We start from the raw sequence: 13,773 nt of genomic DNA on the forward strand, positions 1-13,773 counted from the left end.
TTATTAGTGGAAGACTATCCGTATATTCATTGATGCCCACGCACCACATCCATATGCAAGTGGTAGTCTACTCTCCGTCCGTCGAGATGCCCATATCTAACTACTAGCACGGAGTGAGATTACTTAGACTTACTTTACTAGACACAGGTGGCTACCGTTTCGCCTGCAGGCCCAGCTCCGGCTGATGAAATGATGATGTCTGGTAGAGTTGAACGCTCATCAGAGGTGATATAGGTAGGTACCTACCTGTGGCGCGTTCGGTTGTGTGATATGGGGCTGCGGTTGCGAGTCTGAGTTTTAGCGGACAGAGGGGTTCATCGTCGTCGGGCCGGTTGTCGTCGGTGTGTAGCCCAAAGTGTTCCAAACGAACGTGTTCAGTTTAGATCTAGACTCGGTCTAGTGCGGTTTGGTGTTTTTTTCGTTCGCAAATTTCGCTCTTCTAGCTTACCTGCGGCTGCGGTGCCCGGTTTGGAATCGGTTTGATTGTTTGAATAATCGAGGGAGGACTTGGTGCGCTGCAAAGGGAGCTCTGTTTCGTGTGTGTTGTTCATTGAAAGTGCGCTACTGCGGGAGGTGGGAGTTAAGTCAAGTAGCGAAAGATATTGCTACTCAATCTGTTTTGATACGTGTGTACCGTGTTTGGTGAAGGGCAAATATAATAAGGGTTGCTGATAAAAAAAAGTGAGTTGATTACAATTAATTAGAATAATTTCCCCATGTTATAGTGAGGTGTAGTTGAGTGGTGAATTTGGACTTCTCATTGGGAGGTGTTCAATGTGATGATTAGATGATTTTGCATCCGAACTTTAGTGAACTAGGAGCAAGGTTTAGTTGATTGCGGAATGTGAAGTGGTGCAATTGACTGTAGATGTCCATGCAAATTCAGTTTACTGGAGCTAGTGAGAGCCCGGTAACAAAGTTTGTAAACCAGCAACTGCAACGACGTATGTAACATTTTGTTGACTGTCATGGTCGTTTGAAAGATTCAGTGAAACAGATAATTGAATAGAATACAATTGTAAATAGTGATTATGTTAAGTGCGTAAAATTGGCTGAATATCATAACATCATTCTTTCCCTGTCAATCATTTCTACAATGTGTGTTGATTAGCGTTGGGTCTATCCTATGCGAACAACGTTGAAGATTGGAAAAAAGTGACTTTAATGGTCATCGATTTTATTAATATTTCTCTTAAATATTCTAATATCTACATCATTAGATCATCAAGTGGCTAATATACTGCCGCTATTCTCATAACAGTTCTGTGTTCTATGAGTTACCTATTAACATGCGACTGTTTTGCGAATAGCCGCAGTATAGACTTGGGAAAATGGAAAACGTTCTCGGAGATGTTTTGGACACATTGTGAAATATTTCAAGGCTAGCTTACAATGAACAAACAATTTAAAGTGTGTGCGTTATAAAGAAAGAGATAAGGATTAGATGGCTCGAAAGTAAGATTAAATTCCACTACCTTAATTGCTTACCCTTGACAGATAAGCTTATTTCATCTACAGTGTGCAGACTTCTTCAGTGTCTGCACATTGTAGACGAAATACGCGTATCTGTCATGAGTAAGCAATTAAGGTAGTGGAATTGAATGGAAATTACTAATCCTTCTCTCTTTATACAGGTGTCCCAGTTTGGTACACAGCAAAAAATAAATTTTAAAATCACATCAAAGTGGAAAATATGGTGTAATATTATTTACCAAAAAGGACAAAATTATCATTAATACAGTGCATGGACTAACACTACGCTGTTTTTACTGCATTTGTTTATTTATGTGGCCATTAAAATTAAATGAGATTTTCGACTAGATTGAAGTTCATCCTCTTGGATGTAATATTAAAATTATTTTTTTGGCTGTGTATTGATATATGTCGATAAAGTTGATTTATTCTGTTTGGATTACTAATTTGGCCGAAACAAACTTTAACTTTCAACAACAAAATTTATAAACGCTTAATTAAAGGGGACTTGCAGATTTTTGCGTTATTTCAAATAAACTAATTATTGTATAATTTATTGTTTCAAGATATATGCATTTTAGTGAATTGATTTTCAGAATTTTTTTTTTCTTTTTAATAATTTTGAGCAACTCTATGGATTGGAAAACGAGCAAATATCCTAGCCATTTGCACTTTCGAACTTTTGTCCTTTTGACCTTTTGTTATTCGACGTTTTGTCATTCACTCCCCACAAATCCCCATGTCCGATTTACGTGAGATATCACGTAACTGATCTGTATTTAGAAAATCTCAAATGTTACGTGACGTTAGTAACTTTGACCTGTATTACACGTCATGGCCACTAAAAATGTTGGTGAAATCGACCGGTTATTCACGTTAACAGATTTAGTGCATTTGTGTTTGTGTGTTTGGGACTTTTATGTTTCCGCGAACCGAGATTTACGTGAGATTCAGGTACAGTAAATTCAGTAGATATAAGTATCAATTTAAACACGTGGAATTTATATATGCCCGATGAAATTGCATAATATTGACTGCTTCTACATATAAGATCAATTATTTTCTTTCAAAATTCACGTAAAAATTACGTCAAAAACATTTCAAACGAAATGGAATATCACGCAAAAGCTACCAGTTTTCCAGTAGTATTCACCCCGATTTCACGTAAGCAGTTCGTGAAAATCAGGTCTTATTTACCTGAATAACTACGTAGATAATAAAAGCTGAGTTTTGATCGGCTACGTGCAATTCCGGTAAAAGTTACGTGAAAAATAGGGTGGACGAAAACCTCCTATGTCTTCACGTAAATCGGACGTGACGATTTCTCAGAGTGTTCGCCGTTTTGTCATTCGATGTTTTGTTATTCGACGTTTTGTTATTATACCATTTGTCATACAATCTATATCACATACCCACTATCAGCCCTGAGATAGGAAGTAGATTTTGTAGATATCCTGTAAAATTATGGTGGAACTTATTAGGAGTCATTCGACGGTTTGTCCATTGAATCTTTTTGTTTTGTCCCTCTTTGAATAGTTCATCTGTTTGTTCCTATTTTAATAATTCAACCTTTTCCATTCGACCTTTTGCCCTTTTGATCTTTTGCCCATGCAACCTTTTGTCCCCTTCTCATCATTCGACCTTTAGTCCATTCGATATTTTCATCATTCGACCTTTTATCCATTCGACTTTTTTTTAGTTCGTTTAGCCTTACAACTCAATCGCGTTAGCTTTACGGAGCCGATAATTCATTGTGCTCTGTTTGTAACAAAATTCTAGTAAGTAACAAAATTCTAGTAGAAGTTGGGCCGAATACTCGCGGCTTATCCGAGGTTAGAGGGGTACATTGACGAAGGATAGGAAAAGGGGAGGAGCTTGGGGTTAGGTTTTCGTTGTCTCATCAGAGCGATGAAGCCAGTATGAACGGTGGTGTGGTTCTAGATTCGTCTGGAGTTCGACATTTTCTTGCCGAGAGAAAGCAGAGAGAGCCGTACTCTAGAACAGAGAGAATTTTTGAAAAGCGTTATGAGGTCTTCCGGATGAGCGTGCCACCATGTGCCACAAATTGAACGGAGAAAGTTGATCCACTGTTGACATTTTTGCTTCAAATACGTAATATGGGTATTCCAGGTGCACTTTGAATCAAACCAGACCCCAAGGTATTTGAAAAGCAATGATTGAGTAATGTTTCTGCCCAAAAGATTAAGCTGCATCTGGACTGGGTACTGCTTTCGTGTAAACACTACCAGTTCAGTTTTCTGCGGCGAAAATTCGATCCCTAGATACCTAGCCCAAGAAGACAAGTTAACTAAGGAACTTTGCAATGGTCCTTGCAAGTCCATGTGGCACCTCTTAAGGAAACCACACCGTCATCTGCAAGTTGTCTTAGCGTGCATTGTTCTGCCAAACAGTTGTCGATATCTTTGACATAAAAGTTAGAAGAGGACTGAGACATGAGCCTTGGGGCAGACCCATGTAGCTAATTCTGGAAGTTGTCAGTTGTCCAAGGGAAAAGTTCATTTGCTTTTCTGACCAAAAAATTGTACAAGAAATTATTTAAAATTCCGGAAAGTCCACATCTGTGCAGATTGTCGGGCAGAATTTCAATGGAAACTGAATCAAAAGCCCCCTTAATATCCAAGAATACTGAAGCCAATTGCTCCTTGTGCGCAAATGCCATTTGAATATCTGTAAAAAGCAGCGCTAGACAATCGTTTGTTCCTTTGCTCTTGCGGAACCCAAACTGTGTATTTGATAGCAAGTTATTTGTTTCGACCCACTGATCGAGTCTCCGAAGGATCATTTCCTCCAACAATTTCCTAATGCACGAAAGCATCGCAATCGGACGGTATGAGTTATGGCCAGACGCTGGTTTGCCAGGTTTTCGAATTGCTATTACGTATTACTTTGACCTGTCTCCATTCAGGTGGTATAATGTTGTTTTCTAGCAAGGAATTGAATAAGTCTAGCAAGCGTCTTTTAGCGATATCTGGGAGATTTTTCAGAAGATTGAATTTAATCATATCGCTTCCCGGTGATGAGTTGTTCGTTGAAAGAAGAGCCATAGACAATTCCAGCATTGTGAATGCTCTATCCAGAGAGCCGTCGCTCGGATACGCTTCTCGAAGAATGTGTTGTGCTAGAACTGAGTCCGGACAGACCTTTTTAGCGAAATCGAATATCCATCGGTTGGAGTATTCTTCACTCTCATTAGAAGATGAATGGTTACGCATGTTGCGAGCCACCCTCCACAAGGTGTTCATTTCTGTTTGTCGTGAGAGTCCCTCGACGAAACTGCGCCAATAACCGTGTTTTTTTGCTTTGACTAATTGTTTCAGCTTTGTCTTAAGATTTGAATATTCCTCAAGGTATGTGAAGGTTTTGTGTCTACTAAAAGCTTTGAAAGCATCAGAATTTTCTACATACAATTTTGTGCATTCTTCGTCCCATTCAGGCATTCGACTTTTTGTCCATTCAACCATTTTTATCAAGTCAACCATTTGTCCATTTGACTTCTATTTAGTCCCCTTTCTCATCATTTGACCTTTTGTCCATACGTCCATTTATCCATTCGACCATTTGTCCATTCGACTTTTTATCCTCACTCTCATTATTCGACCTTTTGTCCATTCGACCCCTTTAATCATCATTTAATTTGTCCATTCGACCTTTTTTCCCCATTTTAATCATTCGACCTTTTGTCCATTCAACCATTTGTACCTTCGAACCAAAACGTCGAATGACAAAAGATCGAAAGGACAAAAGGTCCTCCGTTTGAAGTTTTGTCATTCGACGATTTGTCACTCGACGTTTTGTCATTCGACGTTTTGTCTTTCGACCATTTGTAATACAATATACATAACATACCCACTATCAGCCCAGACAGGTAGAATATTTTGTAGATATCCTGTAGCATTATGGTGGAGCGTATTATTAAAATATAGGGAAAATGGATAAGAACAATCAGCTTCTGAAAAAGAAAGGATTTCAAAATCACAAAAATAGGGTTAACTACCCCATTTCCGGCCTATTAAGCACAACCCGCACTTAGTCTTTCTTAATCTAGCGCAGTTTAGCATCAAACGGAATGTTATTATTGCTGCTGCTGCTGCTGCAATCAGGCTAAGGCCTTGTTGTCCTCTGCTGTCCGAAGAAGTCGTCTCCACTCTACTCGATCCATGGCCACAGTTCGCCACCCTCGTAGTCTGCGAAGGGTCCGCAGGTCACCTTCTACTTGGTCGATCCACCTTGCCCGCTGCGCGTATCTTCTTCTTGTTCCTGTTGGGTCGCTTTCTAGAACCATTTTCACTGGGTCGTCGTGCGGCATTCTTACGACGTGCCCAGCCCACCGTAGTCGCCCATTTTTTGCAATGTGGACGATGGATGGTTCTCCCAGCAGCTGGTGCAATTCGTGGTTCATTCGCCTCCTCCACGTTCCGTCATCCATCTGCACTCCACCGTAGATGGTACGCAACACCTTCCGTTCGAAAACACCAAGGGCACGTTGGTCCTCCACGAGCATAGTCCAGGTCTCGTGGCCGTAAAGGACCACCGGTCTAATCAGCGTCTTGTAGACAGTCAACTTCGTGCGGCGGCGAATTTTATTCGACCGGAGCGTCCTCCGGAGTCCAAAGTAGGCACGATTCCCTGCCATAATGCGTCTTTGAATTTCTCTGCTGGTATCATTCTCGGCGGTCACCAGTGAGCCCAAATACACGAACTCATCGACCACCTCGATTTCGTCACCGTCAATCTGAACTCGGGGTGGGAGGCTAACATTGTCTTCCCTAGAACCTCTTGCTTTCATGTATTTTGTCTTTGATGCGTTGATGGCAAGTCCAATCCGTCTAGCTTCAGCCTTCAGTCTGATGTACGTTTCCGCCATCATCTCAAAGTTCCGTGCCATAATGTCAATGTCATCGGCGAAACCAAGGAGCTGGATGGACTTCCTGAATATCGTGCCACTCGTGTCTATCCCAGCTCTTCTGATCACACCTTCTAACGCGATGTTGAACAGCAGACACGAAAGTCCATCACCCTGCCGTAACCCCCTTCGAGATTCAAAGGGACTCGAGAGTGTCCCCGATACTCGAACAACGCACATCACTCGATCCATCGTCGCCTTGACCAATCGCGTCAGTTTATCCGGAAATCCGTACTCGTGCATAATCTGCCATAGCTGATCGCGATCGATTGTGTCGTATGCGGATTTGAAATCGATGAACAAATGATGTGTGGGCACGTTGTATTCGCGGCATTTCTGCAGAACCTGTCGAATCGCGAAAATTTGGTCCGTGGTAGCGCGGGCACCCATGAATCCCGCCTGGTATTGCCTCACGAACTGTCTTGCTTATGGTGACAGACGGCGGCATAGAATTTGGGAGAGTACCTTGTAGGCGGCGCTCAGCAGTGTGATCGCGCGGTAGTTGCAGCAATCCAACTTGTCGCCCTTTTTGTAGATTGGGCATACGACAACTTCCATCCACTCCTCCGGTAATATCTCCTCCTCCCAAATCTTGGCAATTACCCAGTGCAGCGCTCTAGCCAGTGCTTCACCACCGTATTTCAATAGCTCACTTGGTAGTTGATCTACACTAGTTGCTTTGTTGTTCTTCAGCCGACCGATCTCCTCCTCAACTTCTTGAAGATCAGGGGCCGGTAGCCTGTCGTTTTCTGCGCGTGCTCCAAGGTCGTTTTCTGCTGCTTCACCATTGAGGTGCTCGTCATAGTACTGCTTCCACCTCTCAATCACCTCACACTCGTTCGTGAGAAGGTTACCGTCCAAGTCCTTGCACATATCGGCTTGCGGCACGTAGCCTTTGTGCGAACTATTTAGCTTCTCGTAGAACTTCCGTGTGTCGTTTACGCGGTACAGATTTTCCATCGCCTCGCGATCTCGGTCTTCCTGCTGACGCTTCTTCCTTCGGAAAACCGAGTTTTGTCTGTTCCGCGCTTGTTTGTATCGCTCCACATTCAATCTCGTGCGGTGTTGCAGCATTCTCGCCCGTGCTGCATTCTTCTCCTCTACTAACAGTTTGCATTCGCCGTCAAACCAGTCATTTCTTCGGTCCGGGATTGCAGTACCTAGTGCCGCTGCAGCAGTACTACCTATGGCTGAACGGATGTCCCTCCAGCCATCTTCAAGAGAAGCTGCGCCAAGCTGCTCTTCCGTGGGTAGTGCAACTTCCAGCTGCTGCGCGTAGTCCTGGGCAACTCCGGTGTCCCGTAGTTGCTCAATGTTGGGTCGTGGCGTTCGACTTCGACGTGTGTTATGCACCGTCGAGAATTTTGAGCGCATGCATACTGCAACTAGGTAGTGGTCCGAATCTATGTTCGCACTGCGGTACGTGCGGACGTTGATAATGTCGCAGAAGAAATTCCCGTCGGTTAGAACGTGATCGATTTGGTTTTCTGTGTGTTGGTCAGGTGATCTCCAGGTGGCTTTGTGGATATCCTTGCGGGGGAAAAAGGTACTTCGAACTACCATACCCCGGGAGGCTGCAAAGTTCACGCATCGTTGGCCGTTGTCGTTCGATACGGCATGCAGGCTGTTTGGCCCGATTGCCGGTCTATACATTGCCTCCCGTCCTACCTGAGCGTTCATGTCACCGATGACGATTTTGACGTCCCGTTGCGAACAGCCGTCGTACACCTGCTCCAGCTGCGCATAGAACGCTTCTTTCTCGTCGTCGGGTCTCCCTTCGTGTGGGCAGTGCACGTTGATGGTGCTGTTATTATTACTGATGGCTTTCAAATTTATTTACCTTTCCGTATGTACGGTAAGATTTGATAAAGAAAAATCAAACGTTGAGATATTGTCAAAAGTCTAACACTGCTTCTTGACGCCAAACTCGGCCTACGGATTCTAAACTCGGCCTAATGCATTGAAACGCCAATGAATTCACTTCGGCCTATCGGATGGAGATAAAAATTGATTCGGTCGGAGCGCTTCTTTTCTTTTTGGGAATAATGGGTGCAAACCTTCATATCACGCGTTATCATTGACTTCGTTCCGTAGCTTATTAACTAAAGTATCATACCAAACGCATAATTGACTTGTTAACTCTGAAATCATGGATTTATTTGAAGTTTTCTGCTCGATAGGCCCAAAATGTGATAATGAAGCTATTGGATTAACAAATTTAAAACGAGTTCACTTAGTTTCTTCACATATCGCTGGTTTGAATTGTTTCACAACTGCCACAACTAGACTATCTTTTCGGGTTCAATTCACCGAACAATGATGCTAGCTTATCGCTGTTGTCATACTATCTATTTCCTTCGTTGATGAGACAATGTCACCGGAACGTTACCACCTTGCCCGGTGGTCTATACTAATAGCTACTCTTTAGTTAATAATGCAACCCATTGAAGGGTGCCTTCGGTTATCAGCGTTTTTTACGCAGATTTGACAATCAACCTGTCTTGCTCATGAGCTGCAGTTATCACCAAAGACAATGAACAATTTACAATCTATGTACAAACAGAACGTCCTATATAGTCATCTGCCGAGGAATTTCCTGTGGGGACAAACGCGTCTATTCATCATGCAATCATCGCAGCGAAGCCAAAGTCCTCCTACGTCCTCGGAAGTCTCGCTGCGTATGGTTTTTTATCGCCGCCCGTGGCTCAATTTAAATTTTCTCAAACAATTCCATCTGTATACATATGCCAGATAATTATCTCGTTTGAAGAAGCGCGTGACTGCGGCTGAATTCGCTCTGGCGGACAATCGTGGATGTGGCGAATGAATTAGACCCACGGAGCAGTTGCAACTTGAGAATGAATGCAACCAAATTTCTCGTTGCACCACTGAGAGCTGATAAGTTGAACACATTGAAGTGTTTCGTGTGTAATCCATGAATTCCATTTCAGCTACATTCCACTCGATATATGCATTTTTCATGAAGCAGTTCACCTGCCCCGTGCTAAACTTGATCTCCTACTTTTAAGTGGACTGGACAAACCCGACTGGTTACTAGCCAATTCAGATATGCTGCTACTTACTGTTGAGTGCTACCTTAGTAGTGCCCTCGTGCTAGAGTCCAAGTACACCTGACTATCTATGAATTAGATTTACCGTGCGACAGACTACGGTGACGGTACCGATAAGTTCAATCAGTAACAGCTTAACCCTCTGCTGCCCAAGCCCGCCTTTTTACGGGGTAAATTTAAAGAGCTGAGACCACACAAATCGAATCGTTTAACAAATGTTGTGCCAATGGTTGTTTAGAAACACTGTTTATTTATCATTGACTTGAACTTTTGGAAACAATTGGTTGAAAAATCATTCTGTGAAGTTGTGTTGAAAAAATATTTTCTAATGACCTTTGAACTGAACAGATCTAGTTTAAAAAAAATCCATATTTTTTTCCTATTGCCTGGACGCCTTTCGAAAGAGAGCATGCAGAATTTAAAAAATAGGCATTTAGAGGGTTAATGCGTTCCCTGTAAACCCGTTTCAGTGTTTCAGTACCACACGTCAGAATCGTTAAGAGTATCACTACATATGCTACTCCTGGTGCTGACGGCTTTCAATGGACATGTACATATTTGACGGCATATCAAACTATTAAATTGGCTAAATAGGCATGCTGATGCGCTTGAGCAGATTGTGTTAGTATTTTTTGTAAATACCAGGAAATGCCAAGTAAAAATTGGCAACGGAACATAAACTTCGATTGCATAACCGAAAACATTTGCTCCATAAATTGATTTTTGTTTCATTTAATCAATATGGCATCCTCAATTAAATAATTGAAAACGATTTGACTCGCTTACGCAAAAAAAGCCGTCCAATCCAAGCCATAAATGAGTTGCGAACTTTTTGCCATTGTCTCCTTCTCCTCGCTGCATAAAAGCACCGCTGCATAAAAGCATTTTAATTGTATTTGAGCTTAATTGTTCGCGTATCTTTCTCTTTTAATTGCCAACACTAAATTCGTACTACAAACATTTCTCGTCTTGTAACTACATCACCGCCGCCCGTTTACTATTCTCTTGAACTTGATTGTAGTTTGAGCCGGTTCAGCTCACGTGGTACGGAAGCTCGCCTGGCGCGCAACGGCACCTAGGTATGTGTACCTATCGAAGAGAGAGAAAGTCAATTCATTCAGGGCCGCTACCTTACCGGTCGGTATTGTTTATTGTAAACAATGTGGTAAAACTCGTGTACTGGTGACTTAACGGTGATTATGAATATAATGCAGTGACAAGTGAGGTGGGGGAGGTCAGCTAGTCTTGTCATCTTCGGAAGAGTCTATTTCAACATCAGTTGCATGCATTGTCTGATTTTATGATGATTTGTCGATTTCGCTAACTCGGTTAGCGAGTAGTTCGGATTTTCGGGTGTTCAGCTTTTTTAAATGCTCGATCAAAAGAAATGCGTCAAGTTTAAAAAGTAAGATTATTTTACCGAAATCTATGAAATTTTACCGAAATCTCAAAAGCTGAACGTTCGGTAAACAGTTCGGTGATTTTTCACAGATACTCACACAGATACAGAAAATTACAGGAAAACTGCTGTTGAGATTTCGGTAAAATTTCATAGATTTCCTGGGGGCAAGACAGCTATCGATCATGAGTAAAACCGAAGCTAATTTTGAGTAACTCTAAGTAACTCACGGTGCTCAATGTCTTATATCCGGAGTGATTTGAGATTTGGGCGTAATTGCATTTGTAAACAAACACGTCAATCGTCGATTTCTCGCTATGAAAACTAACAACACTATGAGGTAGAGGAATGATTCCTCTATCATTTGGTATAGTTAGTTTACGAGATTAAGCTTTTATTGACGAGAAATCGGCGATTGACGTGTTTGTTTACAAAAGCAATTACGTCCAAATCTCAAATCACTCCGGATATACTCATAGCAACCTGATTGTTATATTGAAAATTACGTTGAAACCGATGCTGTCAAGCAAAGTTAGTTGACGTGCTTTCTTGGAATTTCTGTGTAGGGACTTTTGGGGTGGTTCGATAGGTTCGGATTAGGCAAAATTAATTCAATAAATTCAATTCTTAGAGAAATATAGTTTGTGGCACTGTTACCATCCCTCCTGTTAGCGTTGAATTCAATCTTCTGTAATTTTTTTAACTGGACCGCTAAAATGCCTAAAACGATCTTTTTTTTTATTTATTCAGTTTCTGATATTTATTCACCATTAAATACAACCAGTCGAATTTCACAATTGCTTGTTTTAATAAAATTTTATTCATTGCTAGAGGCAATACATCTGGCAACGCTTTTTCAATGATAAATTTACGATTGCTGGCAAAGTGCTAAAGTTGAAGTGGTTTTCTTCCGCTGGCGAAGCTGGCCAGAGCTTACCTAATCTGGCCTAGAATCAGCAGCTACATAGTATACCACAATCAGCAGTCAAGGAACAATTCTATTGACCACGAACGAAGTTTCAAGCTCAGGTTGTACCACAGGTAACCGAAAAGGAGCATTCCCCTTTTGGAACGGGTCATTCCAGTCACTCCTGTATCGTCCTAGGCCGTGTGAATCCTCACCAACGAGGGAAGGCACCTGAAAGGCATCCAAGCCCCGTAAAACCGTCGTGCAGTCAAACCACCACAGTAGCATTTTGTTTGTCCACAATTCGATTTTTTAAACGAGCGATTCGATCTGTCAAATGTGCGAACAAATGCTTAAAACGAAATATGCTGTCAGATGATATTTCTTTGATCAGAAAATCGAGACTACTTTGTTCATTTTTGAGTAAATATGAGTAACTCAAATTTACTCGCTGCAAATATATTTACTCTGAGTGCAGTTGTCTTGCCCCCAGGATTTCGGTAAAATAATCTTAGTGTGTAAGTCGACAAAATTTTGATAGTAGCACCCTTTATATATCTATATAAACATTTTAAAAAGGTCCTATCTGCTTTAACGATTCTCTTCATCGACTTTCTCTTTCATTAATAACTCAACTTCAAAAGCATTCCCTGCTGTGTTGAACGTTCTAAGCACAAGATAGGAACTTCTGCTATCAAACTGTGTGGCAAAAATAGCACCTAATGCATTTGCGTAGGCGTGGTTATCAAAAGAGAAAGTCGATGAAGAGAATCGATCAAAGCAGATAGAACTATTTGAAATGTTCATCGAGATAATATTCTCTTGAGTCTATTTTGGTTTTCATTGACAATTCCGGAGTGATTTGAGATTTTGGCGTAATTGCATTTGTAATCAAACACATCAGTTGCCGATTACCCATGAATAAAAACTTAATCTCGTAAATAAACTATACCATATGATAGAGGAATAATTCCTCTACCTGATAGTGTTATTAGTTTTCTAGATTGAGCTTTTACTCGCGAGAAAATGGTGATTGACGTGTTTGTTTACAAATGCAATTACGCCTAAATCTCAAATCACTCCGGAATTACCCCTTTATATTGATTGCAAAGCCTACTTAGAAATAGCTATTTTTACAATCTTTGACGTAAATTATGGAACGTAAACAAACATGTCATGTAAAATTATGTGCTCCTAAGCCGAAGCATACGGAACTCGACGAAAAGTACGCTTGATTGAATTGATTTTCTCGTTTCTTTCAACTGATTCGTAGGTATGTCATTTGGGCGGCTTGCATGTGTCGGTCTCAGGGCACGGAAATTTACATGACTTTTTCGTAGTGTGTAGATACAAAAATGTAAACATTTTCTACGTCAATAATGTCCAGAGGACACTGGATAGAACTTCCTTGACAACTTTTATTTAACGCAAAATACTGGATACGTTGGATTGCATATTCCATATAATCGGATCGCACCATAATAGGAATGTATGATTATGACTGGTTTATCTATACCCAGTTGTTGTTAGCCAAAAACCTCTATTAATCTATCTATCAGTCAAAAATGCCTTTCTCGTATAATATTAAATAGCTTCAATTCATATTCTGAGGGCTATGGCATCGGCACCTGGAACATGCCTGAGTGTTGCCAATGTTAGACACTCTATATAAGTCTCCAGAGGTATCCAAACCAAATCATGTCCGGGTGTGAGGGAATGAATAATTGCAATATTAGTGTGCAACTTAGCATAGTATAGCATAGCATAGCATAAACCAGGTTGCACAATGTCTTAGGTGGTACGAGCTCCAAACTGTTGTTAAGAAGGAGACCCACCTTCATCCGTTGCTGTTAGATAGTAATTTGTGAGCCATTTAGCCATTTAGCCATTTAGCCATTTAGCCATTTAGCCATTTAGCCATTTAGCTCCCAGCGTCGCGTTCTACTCGGTTAACCCTAGTGGTGGATTCAGTCTACTCTGACGGAGAGTTCTCTCGGCT

The 13,773-nt window shown here is 41.4% G+C and overlaps 1 protein-coding gene across 1 annotated transcript in view; it reads left to right on the forward strand.

Annotated features, from left to right (window-relative positions):
- Nucleotides 1–416: 416 nt before the first annotated feature.
- The window catches only part of slif (slimfast), a 52,122-nt gene continuing 38,765 nt past the window's right edge, over nt 417–13,773 (forward strand). The window contains exon 1 of the mRNA XM_065217530.1: nt 417–681. The gene's annotated coding sequence lies outside the window, so the exon portion shown is untranslated. The remainder of the gene's footprint in view (nt 682–13,773) is intronic.

This window comes from Ochlerotatus camptorhynchus, unplaced genomic scaffold (genome assembly GCF_037179485.1).
Source record: "Ochlerotatus camptorhynchus isolate MF236.1 unplaced genomic scaffold, CSIRO-AGI_Acam_v1.1 ptg000077l, whole genome shotgun sequence".
Taxonomy (NCBI): domain Eukaryota; kingdom Metazoa; phylum Arthropoda; class Insecta; order Diptera; family Culicidae; genus Ochlerotatus; species Ochlerotatus camptorhynchus.